This window comes from Sus scrofa, chromosome 1, assembly GCF_054392235.1.
Source record: "Sus scrofa isolate SSC_HxYL_T2T_F1_AM1 chromosome 1, Sscrofa_HxYL_maternal_Yorkshire_Landrace_v2.0, whole genome shotgun sequence".
NCBI lineage: Eukaryota > Metazoa > Chordata > Mammalia > Artiodactyla > Suidae > Sus > Sus scrofa.
The window spans coordinates 247585040-247600191 of NC_139383.1; the positions used below are offsets into that span (position 1 = coordinate 247585040).

Genomic DNA, 15152 nt, shown 5'->3' on the forward strand with positions numbered 1-15152 from the left:
ACCCTTCAAAGATAGGAAAACAGATATGCCCAGTTACACTGAAGATGTGAGCCTAAATAAAGCACAACCATCTGCAGTAACTCAACAAATAACTAGCAGTAATTAAACAGTAATTTGATGAATATGTAATAAAGTCATGACCAAAAGCTATCCTGGCGAATCAGTCCACAGGGATGGCAAAGGAATCTCAAGCCCTCAGATGATCTGCGTATAAGAGGAGCTTTTCAGTATTATTTATAACAAAGAAATAGTAACAAATGCAAGAAAAAGCCCCCAGTAGAATACACCTCCCTTCTGAAATGAGGCTTCTAGAAAGTTCGCTAGACAAATTTATGGCTTGCCAATAGCAGTCACTATTAAGAATCCATACATTTAGATGGTAATCCATTTTTTTGGTGAAATTTCCTCAATGAAATGTATAAAACTTAAGTGTATCGTCCAGTGAGTTTTGACAGATGTACCCATCCATGTAACCAAAATCCTATCAAGTTATGGAATATTTCTGAAATAACAGACAGTAATTTTGATAGTTAACGTAAGACAGTTTTCCCATGTCCCTTACCAGTCAATCCCCAAAACCACCCTGTTGGAGCAATTCCCATTGTTCTAATGATTTTTCATCATTGCTTAAGTATTTTACCTTTTCAGAAACATCATATAAATAGAATCTCGTGCAAGTCTTTATTCAGAATAATGTTTTTGAGATCTCTTGTGTTGTTACATGGTTTTATAATTTATTCCTTTTTATGACTGAGTAGTATTCCATTTTATGCACATCCTAGTTGGTTTATCCATTCTCCTTGTTGATGGACATCTGAACTGTTTTCTTGTTTCGGCTGTTATGGGGAAGGCCATCATTAACCTTCCCATATAAGTCTTTTTGTAGACATGTATTTCAACTTCTTTGGCTTAATACTTGAGAATGGAATGGCTGCGTCATAGCATAGTTATAGACTTAGCTGTCTAAGAAATGGACATATCTTTTGTGTACCTCTTTACACTTTTATCAGAAAAGCACAAGAGTTCTTGTGTCACATTCTTGCTAACATTTGGTGTTGTCAGTCTGAAATTTTAACAACACTGGTTGATGTGTAGGAGCATCTCATTGTGGTTTTTATCTGTATTTTCCTGATAGCTAATGATATTGAGCACTTTTTCATGTGATCATTGGTCATTCCTCTATCTTTATCAATTATCTGTTCAAACATTTTGTCCATTGTTATACTTTTCTGTTGTTTTCTAAAAAATACTGAGTTGGGTGTTCCCATCCTGGTGCGGCAGAAACGAATCCGACTAGGAACCATGAAGTCGCGGGTTCTATACCTGGCCTCGCTCAGTGGGTTAAGGATCCAGCGTTGCCATTAAGCTGTGGTGTAGGTTGCAGACACGGCTCAGATCTGGCATTGCTGTGGCTGTGGCATGGGCCAGCAGCAACAGCTCCGATTAGACCCCTAGGCTGGGAACCTCCATATGCCGTGGATGCAGCCCTTTAAAGACAAAAAGACAAAAAACAAAAAAACAAACAAACAAAAAAACTGAGTTGTAGGAAGTCCTTATATATTTTAGAAACAAATCCTTTGTTAGATATGTGTACTGTGAATATTCTACCATCCTGTGATTTGCATATTTTCTTAATAATGTATTCTGCTGAGCAGATGTTTTAAATTTTGATGAAATCTGTCACTCTTTTTCTTTTTTGGTTATTGCGTTCCATATCCTAAGAAAATTTTGCATACTGCTAGTCACAAAGATGTTTTTTCTATATTTTATTATAAAACCTTATAGTTTCGGGTTTTATGTTTGTGTCTATGGTCCATAGTGAATGAATTTTTTTTTTTTTTTGGTCTAGTTATACCAGTTACTGAGAAAAGGATATGAAAATCTCTAATTCTTACTGTGGTTCTCTCTCTCCCTTTAAATATGTCCATTTCTTATTCATATTATTTTGAGGCTTAGTTACGAGGTGAATACACATTCAAGATTTTTTTTTTTTTTTTTTTTTTTTTTGCTTTTAAAGGCTGCATATGTGGAGGTTCCCAGGCTAGGGGTTGAATCGGAGCTACAGCTGCCAGCCTATTCCACAGCCATAGCAACACAGGATCCAAGCTTTGTCTGCAACCTGCACCACAGCCCACAGCAATGCCAGATGCTTAACCCACTGAGCGAGGCCAGGGATCAAACCTGCACCTCATGATTAAAAGTCTGATTCATTTCTGCTGCACCACAACAGGAATTTGTGAATCCCACATTCAGGATTTTATGTCTTCCTGATTATTTGATACCTTATCATTATGAAGTGTCCCTCTTTATCCTGGTAATACTCTTTGTCTTCAAATATACTTTGTTTGATACCAATATAACTCTTAACCTATTTGCCTGATACATACAACTGTATCCTGTCTAAAAAAAGCATTTAAAAAATAAAGCACATATTCAACACATTTCAATCTGTGCTTTATTTTTTAAATGCTTCTTTTAGACAGGATACAGTTTTCTTGCCTTTTTACCCAGTCTCATGGTCTCTGTATTTTAATTTGTAAGTTTAATCCACTTCTACTTAATGTAATTATGAAGTAGTAGGTTTAGGTTTTCTATTTTGTTGTTGCTGTTTTCTGTTTATTGCATCTATTTGTTTTCATCTGTTCCTTTTTTCCTTCAGTGTCTTGGGTTAATTGAATTGTTCTTAGAACTAACCTTATTTTAATGTATCTATTGGCTTTTTAGCTATATTTATTTGCCTTATTTTTCCAGTGGTTGCTCTAGAGATACTGTATACATCTGAAACTTTTAGCTGTTTCAAAATTCTTACTCAAACAAGGACACAGAAATCAACTAGGCAAACAAATGAATCAACCTGAGTGCCAGACTACTTCTACCAGGATATTCTAGGTACTTGCTACTCAAAAGTGTGGTCTCACACCAGCAACATCACATGAGATCGTGTTAGAACTGCAGAGTTTCCAGGCCCACTCCAGATTTACTGAGCCATTATGTGCATTTTGACAAAATCCCCTGGTGAATTATGTGCATATTAAAGTTTGGCAAGTACTACCTTCAATAATTAATGGATATTCTGGAATAATACAGAACAGATGTTAGACACATCAGAACCCCTATTTGACAATGTCCATCACTTCTTGGGTTTCACCACACCATGCTCTTTGTGGGTCACATTGGGTAGTTTTGTTTGCTCCTTAGTTATGAGCATTATTCCTAGACTGTCTACAACCTTATGATTGCCTTTTGTCATACAATAAGTTAAAACAGATGCTTAGCTTCCTGAATTATCCTGAAAGCTGATACTCACACCTAGCCCCCACAAAATAGAAAATGCACAATGCCTTTGTTCCATGCAATGACACACACTTTGTGTGTGTGTGTGTGTGTGTGTGTGTGTGTGTGTGTGTGTGTGTGAAATGATGTCTTCTTTCTACCTCCACAGTTGTGTTATTCTTGAAATGGAATAACTTTTGGACTGAAATGGTGGCTCTCTTGAAACCCAGACAACCTTCTTCTGAAGGTCTGTGATATGGTCCTATTGTTAGAAATAGAGTGATCATTGTCTAGATTTCCTAGGTAATAGACTCCAAGGGATTCTGCATGTGAATTTTGGTGGGACACAAAAATTCAGTCCATAGCAGCCTTCATTATGTAAAAGCAGCCCTATTGCCTCCTCATGAGCAGGGTCAGTTATATGCCACTAGGATAGTGACTCCTTTCCTTGCGTGCTGGTCTCTTGGCATGAGAAGTCCAATATGACTGGGGGATAGCCATAGTTTAATAGATATAACAGAATAGAAAGTCCAGTACTCTCTTTGGCAGCACATATACATAAATTGGAACTATGCTGAGAAGATTAGCATGGCCCCTGTCTGATGCAAAAATTCCTGAAGCATTCCATAGTTTTAAGATGGGGGAAAAAAAAGCCTAGAATTTTGACCTTACATTTATGGCCATTTGGCTGTCAACAAAGGCACCAATACAGTTCAGTGGGGGAAAAGATAGTCTTTTATTTTTATTTTATTTTTTTGTCTTTTTGCCTTTTCTAGAGCCACTCCTGCAGCATATGGAGGTTCCCAGGCTGTGGGTCTAACTGGAGCTGTAGCTGCCAGCCTACACCAGAGCCACAGCAATGCGGGATCCCAGATGCATCTGCAACCTACACCACGGCTCATGGCAATGCCAGATCCTTAACCCACTGAGTGAGGCCAGGGATCGAACCCACAACCTCATGGTTCCTAGTCAGATTCATTAAGCACTGAGCCACAACGGGAACTCCAAAAAGATAGTCTTTTACGAAATGGTGCTAAAACAGTTGGATATTCATATGTAAAAAATGAATGAGCTCCTTGCCTCACAGCATACAAAAAATTAACTCAAAATTGGTCACAGACCTAAATTAAAAATATAAAATCATACAATTTCTAGAAGAAAACATAGGAGAAGATCTTTGGGACCTTGGGTTAAGTAAGGATTCCTTAAATAAGGCACCAATTTGGGGGACTTCTCTGGTAGCTCAGGGGGTTAAGGATCCAGCATTGCCACTGCTGTGGCTTGTGTCACTGCTGTGGTATGGGCTCAATCCCTGGCCCTGAAACTTCTACATGCCTTGGGCAAGGCCAAAAAGCCACCAATTTTTTTTTTTTTTTTGTCTTTTTAGCTATTTCTTGGGCCGCTCCCGTGGCATATGGAGGTTCCCAGGCTAGGGGTCAAATCAGAGCTGTAGCCACCAGCCTACACCAGAGCCACAGCAACGTGGGATCCGAGCCGCGTCTGCAACCTACACCACAGCTCACGGCAATGCCGGATCGTTAACCCACCAAGCAAAGGCAGGGACCGAACCCGCAACCTCATGGTTCCTAGTCGGATTTGTTAACCACTGCACCACGACAGGAACTCCCTACCAAATTTTTAAATATGATAAATTGTACTACAAAATTTAAAACTTTTTTCAAATGACACCATAAAAAAATGAAAAGACAAATATAAAGGACTGAAAGTACCTACAAATTATATATATGATAAAGGTCTTGTATCCAGGCTACATACAGAACTCTTACATGTGACTCCATAATAAAAAGACAAACAACCCAATTAAAATATCTTCACCAAAAGGTATGTCAGTAGCCAAAAAGCACATGAAAAGATGTTCAATACCAGTAGCCATTAGGGAAATCCAAATTAAACTAGAATGACAGACTATTGCAGAAGGGACTAATAACTATAAGTGTTGGTGAAGATGTGGAGAAACTGGAACTTTCATAAGCTGCTTCTGTGAATTTTATTTATTTATTTATTTATTCTCTCTCTCTCTCTTTTTTTTTTTTTAAGGGTCATACAGAGGCATACTGAGGTTCCCAGGCTAGGGGTCGAATCAGAGCTGTAGCCACTGGCCTAAACCACAGCCACAGCAATGCCAGATCCGAGCTGTGCCAGTGACCTACACTACAACTCATGGCAATGCTGGATCCTTAACCCACTGAGTGAGGCCAGGGATCAAACCTGTGTCCTCATGGATCCTTGTCAGATTCACTTGCACTGAGCCATGACAGAAACTCCACTTCTGAGAATTTTATTTATTTATTTATTTTTAATTTTTTAATTTTTATTTTTTAATTACTCAATGAATTTTAAAATACATTTATAGTTGCACAAAAATCAACACAACCAAATGATATAGCATTTGCATCCCAAACCCTCAGTGCATCCCCCCACCCCCCAACCTGTCTCATTTGGAAACCATAAGTTTTTCAGTCTGTGAGTCAGTATCTGTTCTGCAAAGTTCATTGTGTCCTTTTTTTTACATTCAACATGTAAGTGATAGCATTTGATGTTGGTGTCTCATTGTCTGACTGACTTCACTTGGCATGATCATTTCTAGGTCCATCCATGTTGCTGCAAATGCCATTATTTCTTTCCTTTTAATGGCTGAGTAATATTCCATTCTGTATATGTACCATATCTTCTTTGTCCACTCCTCTGTCAGTGGACATTTAGGTTGTTTCCATGTTTTGGCTATTGCAAATAGTGCTGCAATGAACATTGGAGTACACCTGTCTTTTCGAGTCATGGTTTTCTCTGGATAGATGCCCAGGAGTGGGATTGCTGGATCAAATGGTAATTCTATTTTTAGTTTTCTGAGGAATCTCCATACTGTTTTGCACAATGGATGTACCAATTTACAATCCCACCAACAGTGTACTAGGGTTCCTTTTTCTCCACACCCTCTCCAGCGCTTATTGTTTGTAGACATTTTGATGATGGCCATTCTGGCTGGTGTAAGGTGGTACCTGATAGTGGTTTTGATTTGCATTTCTCTAATAATGAGTGATGTTGAACATTTTTCCATGTGTTTTTTTTTTGGCCATCTGTATGTCTTCTTTGGAGAATTGTCTGTTTAGATCTTCTGCCCATTTTTTGGTGGGCTTGTTTGTTTTTTTGGTATTGAGCAGTAGGAGGTGTTTATAAATTTTGGAGATTAATCCCTTGTCAGTTGATTCACTTGCAAAGATTTCCTCCCATTCTGTGGGTTGTCTTTTCGTTTTGTTTAGGGTTTCCTTTGCCTTGCAGAAAGTTTTAAGTTTAATTAAGTCCCATTTGTTTATTGTTGTTTTTACTGTCATTACTCTAAGAGGTGGACCTGAGAAGATGTTGCTGTGGTTTATGTCGGAGAGTGTTTGGCCTATGTTTTCCTCTAAGAGTTTGATAGTATCTGGTCTTGTATCTAGGTCTTTAATCCATTTTGAGTTTATTTTTGTGTATGGTGTTAGGGAGGGTTCTAATTTCATTCTTTTCCATGTGGCTGTCCAGTTTTCCCAGCACCACTTATTGAACAGGGTGTCTTTTCTCCATTGTATAGTTGTACCTTCTTTGTTATAGATTAGTTAACTGTAGGTGCATGGGTTTAATTCTGGGCTTTCTACCCTGTTCCACTGATCTGTATTTCTGTCTTTGTGCCAGTATCATTTGGTTTTGATGACTGTAGCTTTGTAGTATAGTCTGAAGTCAGGGAGCCTGATTCCTCCAGCTCCATTTTTCTTTTTCAGGATGTCTTTGGCTATTCTGGGTCTTTTGTGCTTCCAAACAAACTTTAATATATTTTGTTCTAGTTCTGTGAAAAATGTCCTTGGTAATTTGATAGGGATTGCATTGAATCTGTAGATTGCCTTGGAAGGTATAGTCATTTTGATAATATTGACTCTTCCAATCCAAGATCATGGTATGTCTTTCCATCTGTTTGTGTCATCTTTGATTTCTTTCATCACCATCTTATACTTTCAGAGTACAGGTCTTTTGTCTCTTTAGGTAGGTTTATTCCTAAGTATTTTATTCTTTTTGATGTGATGGTAAATGGGATTGCTTCCCTAATTTCTCTTTCTGATCTTTCATTGTTAGTCTATAGAAATGCAGTTGATTTCTGTGTATTAGTTTTGTATCCTGCAACTTTGCCAAATTCATTGATGAGCTCTAGCAGTTTTCTGATAGCATCTTTAGGATTCTCTAGGTATATAGTATCATGTCATTTTCAAATAGTGATAGTTTTACTTCTTCCTTTCCAATTTGGATTCCTTTATTTCTTTTACTTCTCTGATTGCCATGGCTAGGACTTCCAGAACTATGTTGAAGAGTAGTGGCGAGAATGGACATCTTTGTCTTGTCCCTGGTCTCAGCAGGAATTCTTTCAGCTTTTCACCTTTGAGAATGATGTTAGCTGTAGATTTGTCATATATGGCCTTTATGATGTTGAGGTATGTTCCCTCTATGCCCACTTTCTGAAGGGTTTTTATCAGAAGTGTGTGTTGGATTTTGTCAAAGGCTTTTTCTGTGTCTATTGAGAGGATCATATGGGTTTTTACTCTTCAGTTTGTTAATGCAGTGTATCACACTGATGGATTTGTGGATATCAAAGAATCCTGCATCCCTGGGATAAATCCCACTTGATCATGATGAACAATCCTTTTAGTGTATTGTTGGGTGCAGTTTGCTAGTATTTTTGTTGAGGATTTTTGCATCTATGTTCATCAGTGAAACTGGCCTGTGACTTTCTTTTTTTGTGGTATCTTTGTTTGATTTTGTTATCACGGTGATGGTGGCCTCATAGAATGAGTTTGGGAGTATCCCTTCCTCTGTAATTTTTTGAAATAGTTTCAGAAGGATAGGTGTTAGCTCTTCTCTAAATGTTTGATAGAATTCACCTGTGAAGCCTTCTGGCCCTGGACTTTTGTTTCTTAGAAGTTTTTAAATCACAGTTTCAATTTCAGTACTTGTGGTTAGTCCATTCATCATTTTTATTTCATCTTGGTTTAGTCTTGAAAGATTGCACCTTTCTAAAAATTTGTCCATTTCTTCTAGGTTTTCCATTTTATTGGTGTATAGTTGCATATAGTGGTCTCTTATACTTGTATTTTTGTGATGTCCATTGTTACTTCTCCTTTTTCATTTCTAATTTTATTGAGTCCGCTCTCTTTCTTTCTTGATAAGTCTGGCTTGATAAGTCTGGTTTATTAATTTTGTTGATCTTTTCAAAGAACCAGCCTTTAGTTTCATTGATGTTTTCTTTCTTTGTTTCTTCTTCTTCTTTTTTTTTTTTTTTTTGTCTTTTTGAGGGCTGCACCTGTGGCATATGAAGGTTCCCAGGCTAGGGGTCTAATTGTAGCTGTAGCTGCTGGCCTACACCACAGCCACAGCAACACAGATCCAAGCTGCCATCTGTGAACTACACCACAGCTCACAGCAATGCTGGATCCTTAACCCACTGAGAAAGGCCAGGGATCAAACCCATAACCTCATGGTTCCTAGTCGGATTCATTTCCACTGTGCCACAATGAGAACTCCCTTTATGATTTCTTTCCTTCTACTAATTTTAGGTCTTGTCTGTTCTTCTCTCTCTAGCTGCTTTAGATGTAAATTTAGCTTATTTGTTTGAGCTTTTTCTTGTTTCCTGAGGTAGGCTTATATTGCTATAAACTATCCTCTTCGAACAGCTTTTGCTGCATCCCATAGGTTTTGGAGTGTCATTTTTGTTGTCATTTGCTTCTAGGTATTTTTAAATTTCCTCTTTGGTTTCTTCAGTGATCCATTGGTTGTTTAGTAGCATTTTGTTTAGTCTCCATGTGTTTGTGTTTTTTGCAATTTTTTTCTTGTTGTTGATTTCCAGTCATATAGCGTTGTGGTTGGAAAAGATGCTTGATATAATTTAAATTTTCTTAAAGTTACCAAGGTGTATTTGTGGCCCAGGAGGTGATCAATCATACAGAATGTTCCATGTGTACTTGAGAAGAATGTGTATTCTGCTGCTTTTGGATGGAATGTCCTATTAATATCTATTAAGTCCATCTGGTCTAATGCTTCATTCAGGGCCTGTGTTTCCTTATTGATTTTCTGTCTGATTGATCTGTCCATTGCTGTAAGTGGGGTGTTAAAGTCCCTCACTATTATTGTATTATTGTTGATTTTTCCTTTTAAGGTTGTTAGCTGTTGCCTTATATATTGTGGTGATCCTATGTTGGGTGTGTAGATATTTAAAATTGTTATATCTTCTTCTTGGATTGATCCTTTGATCATTATGTAGTGTCCTTCCTTGTCTTTTAAAATATTCTTCATTTCAAGGTCTGTTTTGTCTGATATGAGTATTGCCACTCCAGCTTTCTTTTGATTCCTGTTTGCATGGAATATTTTCTTCCATCCTCTCGCTTTCAGTCTGTATGTGTCCCTAGAAGTGAAGTGGGTCTCTTGAAGACAGCATATATATAGGTCTTGTTTTTATGTCTGTTCAGCCAGTCTATGTCTTTTGGTTGGGGCATTTAGTCCATTAACATTTAAGGTAATTATTGATATGTATGTTCTTATTGCCATTTTATTAATTGCTTTGGATTTGTTTTTGTTGCTCTTTTTTCTTCCCTTTTTCTCTTATTCTCTCCTCTTGTGGTTTGATGACTATCTTTAGTGTTGTATTTGAGTTGATTTTTCTTATTTGTTTGTGTATCAATTGTAGACATTTGGTTTGCAGTTATTCTGAAGTTTTGATATGTGTCTATATATATATATATATTGTTTTAAGTTGTTGGTCTCTTAATTGCAAGTGCATCTCCAGTGTCCTGCATTTGTTACCTCCTCTTCTCACAATTTCTGAATTTGGTAGCATAATTGTACATGGATGATTTCCTATCCTTACTGTAGATATGCCTTTACTGGTAAGCCTTGTCATTTGTGGTATTTTTGTTTCCTGCTGCAGCCTTTTCTCTTCTGCCTAGGGGGGTTCCTTTAGTATTTGTTGTAAAGCTGGTTTAGTGTTGCTGAATTCTCTTAGCTTTTGCTTATCTGTGAAGCTTTTGATTTCTCCTTCAAATCTGAATGAGAGCCTTGCTGGGTAAAGTAATCTTGGTTGGAGGTTTTTTTCCTTTTCATCACTGTAAGTACATAGAGCCACTCCCTTCTGGCCTGTAGATTTTCTGCTGAAAAATATGCTGATGACCTTTTTGGGGTTCCCTTGTATGTTATTTGTTTCTTTTCCCTAGCTGCTTTCAATATTTTCTCTTTGTCTTTAATTTTGGTCAGTTTGATTTATATATGTCTTGGGGTATTCCTCCCTGGGCTTATTTTATATGGTACTTTTTGCACTTCCTGGATTTGAGTGGGTTGTTCCTTTCCAGTGTTAGGGAAGTTTTTGGCTATTATCTCTTTGAGTATTTTTTTCTGTCCCTTTCTCTCTCTCTTCTCCTGTCACCCCTATAATATGGATGTTGGTGTGTTTAACATGGTCCCAGAGTTCTCTGAGACTCTCTTCATTTCTTTTCAATATTTTTTCTTTTTTGTGTTCTGCATCAGTGATTTCCACTAGTCTGTCCTCCACCTCACTTATTCGTTCTTCTGCCTCTTCTGTATTCTGATGTTGGTTTCTTCTAATGAATTTTTTATTTCAGCTATTGTATTTGGCATCTCTGCTTGTTTAAGTTTTATATCTTGCATTTCTCTGCTCAGTATTTTCCTCTAAATTATGAGTCTTTGCCTCCAGTTTATCTCCAATGTCTTGCATCATCTTCAGCATCAACAGCCTAAAGTCTTTTTCCTGGAGGCTGAGTCTCCTGATCACTTAGCTGTTTTTCTGGGTTTTTTTTTCTTTCTCCCTTATCTGAGTTATAGTTCTCTGTCTTTTCATTTTTATAGGTTTTTATTGTGGTCACCTTTTTTTTCAGACACTATAGTTGTGGTCTCTCTTATTTCTGGTGTCTGCCCCCCTTGTGGCTGAAGTTGGTTGGTATGGGGGCTTGCTGTAGGCTTCCTGATGGGAGGGACTAGTGCCCACCCACTGGTAGGTGGAGCTTTGTCTGTGGGTGAGATTAGAGGTGGCTGTGTGGCAGGGGGATCTTTAGGCAGCCTGTTTAATGATGGGTAGGGCTGTGATCCCACCTGGATTATTGTTTGGCCTAGGGCTTCTCAGAGATGATGGGTGGGGCCAGATTTTCCCAAAATGGCCACCTTCAGAGAAACTCATGCTGATGAATATTCCCAAGAGCTTTGCCTCTAATGTCCTTCCCTCAAAATGAACCACATTCACCCCTGTTTTCCCAGGAGATCCTCCAAGAACTGCAGTCAGGTCTGACCCAGATTCATGTGGAGGTTTTGCTTTGCCCTGGGACCCAGTGCACATTAAAGTCTGTGTGCAACTTTTAAGAATGGGGTCTCTGTTTCCCCCAGTCCCATGGAGCTCCTGCACACAAGCCCCACTGGCCTTCAATGCCAGATGTTCTGGGGGCTCTTTCTCCCATTGCAAGATCCCCAGGTGTGGGGATTTGACGTGGGGCTCAGAACTCTCACTCCTGTAGGTGAGTCTCTGTGATACAGTTACTTTCCAGTCTGTGAGCTTCCCACCTGGGAAGTATGGGATTTGCTTATATCATGTAATTGCCCCTCCTACCTCTTGATGTGGCCTCCTCTTTGTCTTCTGGAGTAGGATATCTTTTTGAAAGTTTCTACATTTGGTTGAAGGTTGTTCAGCATTTGGTTGTAATTTTGTTGTTTTTAGAGAGAAGTTGAGCTCCAGTCCTTCTATTCTGCCATCTTAATCCCATCTCCTGAGAATTTCAAATGATACATCTGCTTTGGAAAAACTGTTTAGCAGCTTCTTAGTGTTAAACACATTTGTATCATGTGACCCAGCAGTTTCACACAAATTTGTATACATAAATGTTCGTAGCAACATTGTTCATAACAGCCAAAAACTGGAAACAATACAAATATCCATCAATGGGTGAATAGATAAACACAGTGTGGTATAATAACACCATGGAATACTATTCCATACTAAAAAGAAGCAAACTATTGATACATTTTACAACTGGATGAGCCTCAAAAACATGCTCAGTGAAAGATGACAGACACAAAAGGCTATATATTGTATGATTCCATTTATCTGAAATTTTTAGAAAAGGCAAATCTTTCTAGAAAAAAGTAGATTAGTAGTTACCTGGGGTTGGAGTTGGGGATTGATTGCAGATGGGCCTGAGAGAGCATTTTGAAATGATGTAAGTGTTCTAAAATTGGTTTGTAGTGATAATTACACAACTGTATACAGGTTTATCATAAATCCCTGAGCTATCTATACATTACATCAAATGAATTTTATTATGTCAGTTATACCTCAGTAAAGTGCTAACAATGTTTAATGAGGAGTTCCTGTCATGGCGCAATGGTTAATGAATCTGACTAGGAATGATGCGATCGTGGGTTCGACCCCTGGCCTTGCTCAGTGGGTTAAGATCTGGCGTTGCCGTGAGCTGTGGTGTTCGTTGCAGATGCAGCTCAGATCCCCAGTTTCTGTGGCTCTGGTGTAGGCTGGCGTCTACAGCTCCGATTATACCCCTACTCTGGGAACCTCCATATGCCACAGGAGCGGCTCTAGAAAAGGCAAAAAGACCAAAAAATAAAAAAAATTAAAAAATAAAAATAGAAATGTTTAATGAGGCTTTCTCTGTCCTGAAAGGAAGCCACTTTCCTGTGGGAACTAGGACCCTTAGACTTGAAAACCCTAGAGCTGCAGAGATGGAAAGCACAAATTTCCCAACATCACTGAAAGTGCCATAAACAGGACTACACTGCTACCACCCTTGATTCCTTCCTGAACTGTGTAGTTTACTTCTTGGAGACACAGTACCACAAAACAGTCATTGATTAAGGATGCAAACTGTGTTCTGGAGGATGGTGCCCTGTTCTTGCAGAGTAGTATCTCTAAGCTGATGCCTCAGCTTTCAAAACCCATTAGGTTATTCTCTTGAACCAGCTACTTCTGGGTGGTGCAAGATATGGAAGGATCAGTAGAACCCATAATCATGATTCTATAGTGACATCTTCTTTATTAAATGAAGCCCTTGGTCTGATGAGATATGCAGCATCCCATGTCATTGAATCCAACCCTCTGTGAGCTTTCAGATGGTGATATTAGAATGGAAAGATGACCTATAGTCAGAAATGGTGTTAATTTTAGTCAAGGTGAATCACTGTTCCTTTCAGAATGAAAATGGTCTAATGCAATCAGATCACCATCAAGTGACTGATTAGTCTCTTCAAATGAAGTTTGGTCTCTGTTGCTGTCAGTTTGAATAATCAGCAGCTGAAGTAGCTATATCGGCCTTTGTGAGTGAGAGGCCCTGATGTTTAGCCCATAGATAGCCTCTGCAATCATGGCTATTCAATTCATTGTACTCATGATAAAGGCTGGATAATATCAACTCCCTGAGTCATTTTATTTGATTGTTGAATCTACTAAGGAGGCTCGGGGGATGCTTCTACAATATGAAGGCTCTGAAGATGCTCCTGGAATGTGGACATTTAAGGAAATGAGAGAAACCAGACTCAGTTTCAGATAGTGAAATACTGCTGTAAGAGAGAGCATTGCTTTACTCTCTTCAAGGGACTGTCCCACAAGACAAAGGAACCACAGATCTAGGGAAATTCACAGGAGGGGAGGTCACCTACAATAATCTGTACTCCCCCTTCATTGTGTGAATGAATATACTTGATATTCTTCAAGAACAGAACACACTCATGATCACCCAGCTCTATGTGGGAGGGCAGGGATTTGAACCTATACCTTCAGAATTAATCAACCCCTGGACATGTTCCAAATTTAAAGGTGAATAGATTCCACAAAGGGCAAAGCCACTGTAGCAGAATGAATAATGGATTACAAGCATTACATATTGAGGTCAGAACAACTGTTTCAAACCTGATTTTTTATAAGATTTCTGTGCCCGATAGCCTGACATTCTGCACATGACACGAAAGAGTGTGGCTATTTTATATAAGTTAGTAATCATATTAGATGTGACTTTTGTGTTCGGCATTGCCAGCTGAGAGCTGTAGCTCTGATTCCACCGCTAGCCTGGGAACATCCATGTGCCATGAGTGTGGCTCTAAAAAGCGAAAACCAGTCAATAAATAAAAGATGTGACTTTTGTTGCCCCCCTCAAAGAAAGTTAACTTAATCTAGATTAGTGAAAAATGGAATCTAGTATAAGGGTGTAGGGGTGTCCTTTGGAGGCAAAAGTACAGTAATGTGGCCAGATCTATGGTAAAAAAAGAGACCAAGGAGTTCCTGTCATGGATCAGTGGTTAACAAATCCAACTAGGAACTATGAGGTTTCGGGTTTGATCCCTGGCCTCACTCAGTGGGTTAAGGATCCGGCATTGCTGTGAGCTGTGGTGTCGGTTGCAGACTTGGCTGGGATCTGGCATTTGCCGTGACTCTGGCGTAGGCTGCCGTTCCGATTGGACCCCTAGCCTGGGAACCTCCATGTGCTGTGACATATGGAGGCAAAAAGACAAAAAAAAAAAAAAAAGACCAAGAACTGAACATATGAGGATACCCTCATCTCCTATATTTGCTCTTTAGTGCTCCTTTCTTTTAATTTTGCAGACTTGATTGCTCTGTAACACTCTGCCAGAATGAACTTTATTCCCTATAAGTTAATATACATATCATATAATAACTATATATTATAAAATATAATATATATTAGTTTATTATGTACAGTTAATTCCCCAGGACACATGGCCAAACGCAATTACCCCATGGGTCCCAACTTCACATGTAATGGATCTAGTGACTCTCTGGGCATTAGTGACTATTCTCCAAACCTGGCAGAATTTGATTG

General features: G+C 38.7%; 1 long non-coding RNA gene and 1 pseudogene across 1 annotated transcript in view; both read left to right on the top strand.

The window, feature by feature from the left end:
* Positions 1–15152, top strand: part of LOC100514147 (olfactory receptor 13C7) — a 142431-nt gene that overhangs the window by 70681 nt on the left and 56598 nt on the right. The gene's annotated exons all lie outside the window — the stretch shown is intronic.
* On the top strand, positions 3807–3907 carry LOC146407092 (U6 spliceosomal RNA; annotated as a pseudogene).